The sequence below is a fragment of the Strongylocentrotus purpuratus genome, unplaced genomic scaffold (genome assembly GCF_000002235.5).
Source record: "Strongylocentrotus purpuratus isolate Spur 01 unplaced genomic scaffold, Spur_5.0 spur5_scaffold_17, whole genome shotgun sequence".
Classification (NCBI taxonomy): domain Eukaryota; kingdom Metazoa; phylum Echinodermata; class Echinoidea; order Camarodonta; family Strongylocentrotidae; genus Strongylocentrotus; species Strongylocentrotus purpuratus.
Window position 1 is genome coordinate 976,119 of NW_022145602.1, and position 10,801 is coordinate 986,919.

The window sequence follows — 10,801 nt, forward strand, 5'->3', positions numbered from 1 at the left end:
ATTTAGATTTTGTGACAGGACTCCTTTCGCTATCTCATTGAAACTTACAAATCCGTTATCAAATACCTGTATGTGGAGACAAAATAGTATAACATTTGTATTGGGTATATATTGTAATTGCAATGTTTTTTTTTTTTTTTTTTTTTTACAAAGACCTCTTTTATATTAACAATAATGATAGGGTTCCAGTGACATCCCATTCGCTCGGCGTCCGAAGAAACCGACAAACCTGCGACGCTGTCTGTCTCACGAAAACTCAGAAGAGTTTGCAAAGGGTGTCAGTAGCCCGTTTCATAGAACTTGTTATCTATAACAACTGCTTAGTTTCTATACAGTAGATTTGCGGGTGCACCATGTGAGAGAGAGAGAGAGAGAAAGAGGGTTGAGGAGTCCTGAAAAGGACTCTGACTCAGTAATCTTTCTTGGGGGTGTGGTAGTCCTGAAAAGGATTGTTTGTTATCTTTCTTAGCATATAGTTCTAAGGAGAACTATAGCGCTTGGAGAGGATAAGCGGCTCGACGTTTCGAACAGGTGATTATCCGTCGTCAGGAGTGCTTAGTTTCTATTACAAATCTGCTCTCAGCCAATCAGATGCCATGATTTCAGTAGCTTATAACAGCTTGTAACTTGCACTATGAACGTGACTGACAAAGAAAGCGGACAAAATATACAGTTTCTCAGGTAGACAAAGGAACATCCCTCACTGCTATTATGTAAAAACTAGCAGGACCCGTGGAAAATCCACGGGATTCTAGGGGAGGGGGCCAAATAGATAGATAGATAGAGGCCTTTGTGCTATCCAAAAAAAAAAAAATTAGATTATCTTTATATATATATATATAGAGAATTTTTATAATATATGGTGTTTGACCATGAATGGCGCATAGTAAAACAAACTATGTCAGATAGGATCTCGATAATTACGATTTATTTGCATTATTATTGTTGTGATTTCAATGTAGTTTCATGAAAAGACTACATATGCAGAGGCTTGGATTATGATTTAATATGTTGGCATTGTTCACAAAATGTGTATAATTATTTTCAAAGTAAAGATTTTACGCGAAAAATCGGACGGTTTGTGCACAAATTGACTCGACTGTGTGTGGGACTGTAAGCGTAGAATCCAGTGAAAGATTTTTTTTTCGGGGACTCGATCTATATCAAATTTTGGGAAAAATTTTGGGGGCTACTTTTTTATGTTTCGGGGGCTCATTTTTCTTGGGCTAATTTTTCATTAATTCATTTAAAGATGCAGTTTGTTTAATTTAGTAGCGTAGTGTTACGTAAAAAAAGGCGTACTTTCTGCGTCAAGTTTCTACGCCGAAAGTACGCGAATTTTGTTAAACATATTAAATTGTTTGCGTCCATCTTGCGTACTTTTTTGCGTCCCTCAGGGTATAGTAACATAGCCAGCGTACTCTCAGCTCAGCGTAGTTGGTACGCAACTCTACTATGGACCCCACGCCAATTGATCGACCTGCCAGTGTCACAAATAAGTTATTAAAAATATGCTCATCTGACCGTAATTAAATGCCTAAAACCCCTGAGCTTTCGGGGGTTCAGCCCTTTGTACCCGTGGACACCACGCCTGCACTCAAATCGCTTTGAGTTACCTGACCCCCCCCCCCCCCAATGCTTTAAAAATTGATTTGATGCAAGAACTGTATCATACTAAAAGTATTATCATGTTTTTAAATGACCATGACGACCGTCTGATTTTCTTGTGAAAACTTTACTTTGAAAAATGATTATCGAAATTCAGTATACAACTATACATGGCCAGAATAATCACAATCTAAGCCCAGGTTTCATACATCTATTCACGAAACTATATTGAAATCGGGGCAATAATAGCAATTTCAAAGTGTTGTTTAGACTCTCCTCACACCACGGACAGGCCTGGCTACTCCGGTCACGGCTACTCCATGCTCACACACTCAGCTCCGACAGCACCACCGACAGCGGCGCTCAGCTGCGGTGGCAATACACTGTTGACTCAAGGCAGTTTGCAACTGAACTGTCAGTCACGTGAAGGCGTACTATCACAGATCTATTTGCGATATTCTTGTTGTGATTTCGATGTAGTTTTCATGAAAAGACCAATAAAACAGAAGCTTGGACTATGATTATGTTGGCAAAGATCACAGAATTTGTATAATTATTTTCAGAGTAAAGATTTTACGTGAAAATATGTCCATGGTTTGGGCCAGCTGTAGCAATACCTTGACTCGAATCGACTGTACTGTGTGCATGTGTGTGACCTGATCTGAGAGCATGTAATACACGTACTATGGGCGCCTGGTCTACAAAGGATATCTTATTGTAAGATGCTTTATTCAGGGAACGCCGCACCCATTGCAATTAGATTTGCTACACCCGTTGACGCGAGTTGATTCTCGTCCATCGTGTGTCTCTTCGTCTCTCTTTGATTAGACATGCAGAGGGCGGGTGCACGCCTTGCCGACTCGCTCTCGCGGGTTCGTCGCCTCCTCGCAATCCGCGACGCCCGCCGTGCTCTCGTCCGCCCGTCCTCCCCGGCACCCCGAAACCGCGTTTTACGGCGTGGACGTCGATCGCGGGGTCGACGTGGCACGCGGGTTACGGGAGACAGGCCTCGTGGAATTGTGCCGCCTTCCCCGCGCCAAGGCGGAGGCGGGCGGGGTCGGGGAAAGACGTTTTTGAGGAACCGTTTTGGCCCGTGTTGGACCCCCCGCGGCGATATAGATGTGTAGAACAGGTGAATATGCATGTGGCACCTGTTCTACACATTTTTACATAATAGCAGTGGAGGGATGTTCTTTTGTCTACCTGAGGAACTGTATATTCTGTCCGCTTTCTTTGTCAGTCACGTTCATAGTGTTGTTAATGATATCAAGTTTCATGAAACAGGGCCCTGGTCCGCGAGACCGACATCGGCCATTCCATTATTTTAGGTCAGTTACTGATACAAATTGTGAGACTATTAAGGATAGCGAGACCGCCATATCTGCTATTTCAAGATTCCGTCATGCGGGCCAACCGTCTTGTGACGCTGTTAGAATGTAAACGAGACTGCAATTATCAAGCCGCGTAGAGGGGGTGGTTGCAGAGCTAGAGAGAGGAGGGGGGGGGGGGGGGGGGGGAGTTTTTCCCCTCCCATGCGAAGCGCGGAAGTTTTGACGTTTCATTGAATATTGGAAAAAGAAGACGATTCGTTGTTTGAAGGCTAGCAATCTTATGTGAGAAGAAACACATAGCAAGAAAGAAAGAAAATGAGCAAACCACACGTGTTGTTTATTGTCGCTTACAAAAGTGAGTACACAATTTCTTCGTGTCCACATTTCAATCAAATTTCTTCTCGACATTGCACTTTAATACCCCCCCCCCCACAAAAAAAAAAGAAGTTTAAAAGCATAATTAACTGTTCCATCAACTAAAGACTCAAGGAAAGATGATAGATTCGTGAAATGAGCTAGAAGATGAAAGTATAAATTAACAGTGCGGGGACGGAGGGGGGGGGGGGGGTCTAAAACAGGGGCGGATCTAGACGGCGGCAGGGAAGGGGGCCCAATTCGTGAGAAAATATTTAGCGGCGAAATAGCCGGCAGATATTTTGCTCAGTGGGGGAGGGGGGGGGGGGGGGTAATGAGCACTAATTTTTTTTTTTTTGCCCTCGAAAATTTGAAAAATCGCACCCCCCCCCCCCCCCTTGAGCGCCAGGGGAGGGGGCCCACTTCCAAAAAAGGGTATAATAACCGTGTTTTTACACGTTTTTCCCCTGGGGGAGGAAGCCGGGCCCCCGGCCCCCTGGATCCGCCACTAGGTCTAAATGCCCCTGAATCAGAACAGAGTCAAAGCATGGACCATGCTCAAAGACTTGTTTGCGTCATATCACCATATGGAACCAATGTAATAACCGCGCCAAACTAATTCACACGTTGAATAGTGGAAACACCCAAATACCCGATAATATAGACATCTGGTTGGGAACCCTTTGTTGTTTGAAGGCTAGCTGTTCTTTGTGCGTGGACATGGGAACATAAAAATAATACAAAAGCAAAATAGTACGCGAGTTTGATTGTCGCTTACAAAAGTGAGCACACATATATTTGTTTGTGTCCAGATTTCACTCAACACTTCTTCTCCACAATGCACTTTCATAGCAAAAAAACAAAAACAAGAAACAATTTTAAAGCCATTATTACCTTTTAATCAAGACTCAAGGAAAAGTGATATTATGGATATAATGACTGCTATGAGAGAAACAGTTTTTGTATAGGCTCAAGGGTTTAAGGGATCCTGATATCACCCGAGGCGTGCAAAGGGGTAATAGCAAGATATAACATCCCCGAAAGCCTATACAACAACTATTCCTGGAATATTGATAATGAAAATATTCAGCTTTTATACATATCGGACGTCTCTAAGCGCTTTACAGATATACTATTAGTATTACCCCGGTCATTGGATTCAATGCTTGCCCGCACACAATATGTGCTCACAGGGGCGGCCCAGCGACTTCCAAAGTGGGGGCACCCCCCAAAAAGGGCACTTTCTGGAAAAAGGGCACCTACAAAGGGAAATCTCAAAGCGAAAATATACAATGTTTTAGACATTGGTATTTACCCCTACATTGTGACTTCATTATCAAAGATGATTTCAATATTTTTTTCACTTCATACACCATAAAAGATATTGCTTAAGCATCATACTTTGCAGCTGGGTTTGATTGTCTGAAAATTTATTTGCGAGCGAGTGAAGCGAACAAGGAAATTTTTTAAGATTTGAGAGGTCGAAGTGCGAAAAAATCTTATAAAGAGGAACAAACCCATTCCTGATGGGGTTATTGCCACATTTTCATAACGGAAGACTGAAAAGAACTTTGATAAATAACATAAGTATATCATTTATAAATGCGTGAGAGCTTAGCGAGCGAGCTTTGGGGGAAATTGCTCTTAGTCGCGTGAAATTAGAGGCGCGTTTAATGATTAGAGGAAAAGGGGACACTAACTTCTTACACCTTCAAAAAGAGGCACTCACCAGGGATGAGAAAAGTCAGTCATGTGAATAGGAAATGGGCATTTGTCGACGAAAAGGGGGCCCCATCAGATGTTGATAGGGACATTTATAAGAGGTGAAAAGGGGATAGGTCCCGTATTAGAAAGGAAAAGGGGCACGGTTAAAAGGGAAATTATTAGAGGTGAAAAGAGGTACTTATTGCTCCTGAAATTGGGCAACGACCAGATATGAAAAGGGGCACTTATGTGAGTGAAAAAGGGGCACTTATAAAAAAGAAAAATGTGCAGTTGTTGAAAAAAAATGGGCATCGATCAGATTTTAAAGCTTATCTGCCGTAGTTTACAGGAGGGATTAGAGCGCCCTGCAAGGTCACTGGACAGGTGGTTATCTCATCAACTCAGCTCTCAGTTAACATAAGGAAAAGAGGATCATGGGGGACTAATGGTCACCGATTAGGCATTGTTTGTTATATAGAGGGCGCAAGTAGCTACAAGTAGTGCAGTGGGCCTTTAAAGGGGCATTTATCGGAGGCAAAGGAGGCACTTATCTAAAGAGAAAAGGGTCATTTATGAAAAGGGGAAGGGGCCCTTTTTTAACGGAGGCACTTTTCATTAAGAAACAGGGCACTTATTAAAAAGGTAATGGGGCACATGTGAAATTATTGGGTGCGCTTATCCGAGTTAGAATGGGGATTGTCATTAAAAGGTGAAGGGGCACTTCTTACAAAGGAAAAGGGGCAATTGTCACAGTAAAAGAAGCACCTCTCAGATTTAAATGGGGCAATTATCAAAGGTGAAGGGGGCACTTATCAAAAGTGAAAAAGGGCACTTCTCGTACCTGAAAAGCAGCACTTACTATAGAGATTAAGAAGGACACTTTATATGAGAATGGAAATGGACACTTTTTGCAAAGGAAAATGGGAACTTGTCGAAGGAAAAGGGGGCACGTGTGAAAATAAAAGCGCTCTTAACAGAGGTAAAAAGGGGAAGGGGCACTTTTACAAATTAAAAGGGGCACTTGTCAAGGTAAAAGGGGCACTATTCTTATGTAAAAAGGGGCACTTCTTACAAAGTTAAGGGGGCACTTTTCCTATGTAAAAAGGGGCATTTTTCGGGTGCTTGAAAAAGTGTGGGGGCACTGTGCCCCCTCTGTCCTCCCCCCCCCCCCGGGAGGGCCGCCTCTGTGTGCACAATATCCACTCCCTGGTTAGCATTCCAGCCGGGCGTTACTTGACGCTCAAAAACTGTTTTATAAAATGACGGGAATCTATTTTGTGATCCTTTGGACTAAAGCCCTCTCGATTACATTTAGGTTGCCTTTACTTTGGATGCGCGCTGCTAAGACGTCAATAATGACTGTGTAGGGGAACCGGGGCAAAATGGACCAACAAAATTGGAACGACCAGAGCAGGGTTAAGCAAAGTAAAGCAAAACATTTCGTTTATAGTTTTACTTTAGGACTACCACTAACAAATGAAACGAACAATTTGTTTCTTACATAATCAGTTGTATTGAATGCTATGAACTTGAACAAAATATGTAACACTATGAAAATAGTAAAAATCCACTTTGCCCCGGACCTCCGGGGCAAAGTGGATTTTAACCCCCGTCCAAACCAAATCTGAGTTCCCCCCTCTCTACCGGGGATATTGTTCGAGGGAGCGTATAGCGACCGAGCTTGATTTTTGCATTTTTATTCGTTTAAACGCTGCACTGTTGGGCTCTCCAGAGCCTGAAAGTGTGTTGCAGTCTTTAGTCATTATCTACTATACATTTTTTGTGTGCACTTTTTCAAAATTTCCGGGGAGGGACGACAAACAAAATGAGGGGGGGGGGGGGCGTGGTCCCCCTTCCCCTGGGATCGCCGCCCCTGCGTGTATGTGCGGGGTGTGTGTGTGACAATAATACATGAACATGATTCCTTACATCGAAAAAGAACAAATAGCACGCCATGCCGTGACTTTATATAAGGTCAAGTGTTTGAGAGGAGAAGAGAGGATCAAGACGCAATAAATGGCATTCATGAGCGTGGGGAGCAGGACACGTGGTCCCATATATTATTATACCATTTAAAAAATGAATTAAATCAGAGCAAACTTACAAAGATTTCGTCGTAGCTCTCCCCGGCGAACTTGAAGGGATTGGAGATACTTATCGTGTGACTAGCCTCTGTTAGCATTGGTAGCATCGAGTCGTTAAACTCTACTGAGCTCCCATACGGAAAGAGGACGTCTACATAAAATGCAAATTAGTGGATAGAGAAGCATTAAGCTCCTAGGAACAAACGGTACGCCTCACAATACCGCTTTGCCGACAATCTAGGGTTCATTAATCCTTAAAAGACTTTAGATTTTATTTTTTTTGCCAGTCTTTAATTTCTCCAAAGGAAGCAGCAAAGTAAATGATAATAAATAAAAAATTTGTTTACCCATACCCTGATTTGAAAACAAAACGCTTGCTAATTCAATTCAACTAAATTCAATTCTGGTTTATCAAAAAACAAAAAACAATGCTGAATAAAAAGGCCGGATACAGTGTCAGAGTAAAATGGGAAATTTGTTCTTATTTTATTTGTTTTCCTATTTTCAAGGTCATCTAGACATTAGAGGGCGTTAGTGATAGAAAATATTTCGCTTGTCTGAATATATGCAAATTAGGGTGTGGTGCCGAGAATGCTTAAAGGTGTGTACGTGTGGACTTAAATCAGGGCAGTTGACTAGAAGACGTGGTTGTAGCTGGACGTGTGAGAGGTCTTGAACATGTACCCTTATGTGTGTTGTGGAAGTTGCTACCAGAGCCTTGATTTCGTATTCGGCGCAAGCAGTCCTTTTCCTCAGGCGACACCGGTACAAGAGGTATCCTCCATGTAGCCCAGAACCTCGATTTTCCTGCCATTGGCACAACTTTGTCAACATAACTGTAAGTAGTTTTCTATACATAACCTACGTGTGATAATGGATTCAGATAATTTACATATTTACAGTGTGCAAGAAGCACCACGTTAGAGGAAAGTAGCTCGTATATGTGTATCAAAAGTAATTATTCACGAACACGTGACGAAAGAGCCGTTCATGAACTATCGTTCTCCTGAGCGTCGTTCGATAGGGATAATTATATACGTTTATTGATATAAATGCTTTAACGCTTCATGCATACATTTTGAAATTATATGTAAAAGAACATTTTATTTTGTGTTAATGAATTAACGCAGTACAACCTAGTAGTAATGATGAGAAACAAGTTATTATTGAAATTATTGTGCTAGAATTTCTCTAACGAATTTTTATTGACATCACGAAATTCTTATAATGATTGATTAAGTTTGTGGGTCATCATCCTTCCGACACAAGTCTCCAGGGATCTATTCCTCGTAGAAACCATGTCGGTTTTGGATCTTCTGATATAGCAATTAAATCTTATTTTTGCCCGGGTCAGTTAGATTGGTGACCCTAGTTAATAATGAAATGAAAGTGTAGTGGAAGGAAACCATGTTGGTTTTGTTATAACCGGATATAGAAAGTCTGGTGAAATAACCTTTATTATTTCATCGTTTGATTTATTCGAAAATGAGTATTAGAAATAAGTGTTGAAACCGTAGAAATTAAATATCATGTATTTTGAAGGATATATTGATAATTTCATTTATAGCCGTAAGAGCGGACAAGAACGTTCTTCACTACTAACGTGTAGCACGCTGATCGTCATCGAACAAGCATCCAAGCATCGAATCGTCGAATTAGCATCCAAGAATCGCCGAGACATTATATCCGGGATCTTGAAGCACGTGACCGATTGCCGTAACGAGCGATTACGGGACATCAACCTTCACAAGTCTCCAAGCATCGAATCGTCGTAGGAACTATGTCGGTATTTGATCTTCTGATATAGCAAATACAAAGCAAAAGGCTTTCGCCTTATTTCGGACAAATGTCTTCATTTCGGACACTTTAAAAACTGGGAAGTTAACTTGTACGAATAACAAATCCGTTTACAAATTCCGTTTACAAATTATATATATATACATACAAGAATGTAAGAAATCAATACTTTCAGCTATCGTCGTATTAATTAATGATTCTAATTAACAAAACAATTAATATCAAATATTCGTAAAATAATACATGTTAATTCAGCTATAACATTTAACTAGTCATATTTTATCACCAATTGTCTAAATGTCAAATGCATACACTTTCAAATTAATAGTTAATCATTTTTCAACCCAATTAACATTTCTTTTAGAAAAACATATTTCTATATGGATGATTATCACAAGAAATATAATAATACAAAATATAAAAAGGTCTGATTACTTACAAAGTAGTCCTATAAGTATACTATGAAATCTGATAAAATCTGGTTAATTGGCATGACAAAAAGCTAATCACATCTTCATCCAGACACCCGAGCATAATATGAGCATAATATGGTCATAATATGGGGTAAACATATTGCTAAATTTTCCCCAAGCAATCGGAAAGCGATAGACAGATAGCTGTCCTTCATACCCTAACAGACAACAATTTTAATCTTACAAGGACTTAACACTTCTAACCCTATGGCTCAAAATAACGTGCACGTCCTTTAAACCGAGCTTACACAAAGAGAGTGGTACAGTGATTTACTTAGTTAGCAGTCCAGCCAAGTACTTAAAATTATTTATGAATACCATGTACTACTTTCGTTATTTTTTCCTCGGCCTTTCAACCTTTAAAGAAACAACAACAAAAAGGGGGGGGGGCTTACTTTGTTCTTCGTGCTTCGTCTCGGGTCGAAATTTCGGGATACCTCAACTTTTGTGAATGATCAAGCCCTATCTTCAGAAGGGTCTAGTTGCAACGTTTTTTAAATACATCCCTATTTAATCGCCAAAGTGTTGGGTGCAGTTTACCACTTTTTGAAAAAGTAAATTACCGAACATCTACGAAAACTTGTGTCTCGACCTGACACTTTTAATACGAGATAAGAATCACAAGCGTTCGTAATAGGCTATCGATGCACATACTGTCATCGTAGGTGGGGGGGGGGGGCACTACGCCATTACGGGATTAGCTTTACTATAGATATAGAAAACAGTACTCGGTATAGGAAAATAGCACTATCTTCACACAGAGAATTTGTGAATCCAGATATGTAATGGCATTGGTCAATGTGACAGGATGCCAAATTCATACAGGTAACTTTCCCGCAGTCCACTGAAATTAAAGCCAGAGTATCAATTGCTTTCATTTGTTATATCTCATCTAATTATGTTAAACTTGATTAGTTCTGTATAATTCGAAACGAATGAATATATAATTGTAAAGTAAAATCCTCATTTAATCAAAATGTGCGTTTAAATGTACGAAGCAGCATCTTAATGGTTATAGCCAAATTAATGTAACACAGCTTCTTGTCCTATAAGATGTTACCCTGACCCCTTGCCCTTGATCACATTTCATCCCGTTACTTGTACAAAGGAATAGCAATTATCATGCCAATGGGCTACCTAACTGAACGTACATTTTGTATACATATACGAATAAAGCAGGGATCCCAAAACATATAAACGAAATTTTCCTTTGGTTAAGAAACAACCTATAGTTTATAGACTTTTCTGAATGGGGGAGGCTTATTGGACCCAACTTACCCACACGATAGCCAGCATTTTTTTCTTCACAAAACCCAAAACATCTCTCTTTTCATATTTACGAACAGCCTAGAGAAAAGTAGAGTTTGTCAACAGATATGCGAATGGAGTAACTTAACTCTTTGAAATGTCCTTTTAGCGATACCCCTATCTTGGGTCGCACAATTTGTGA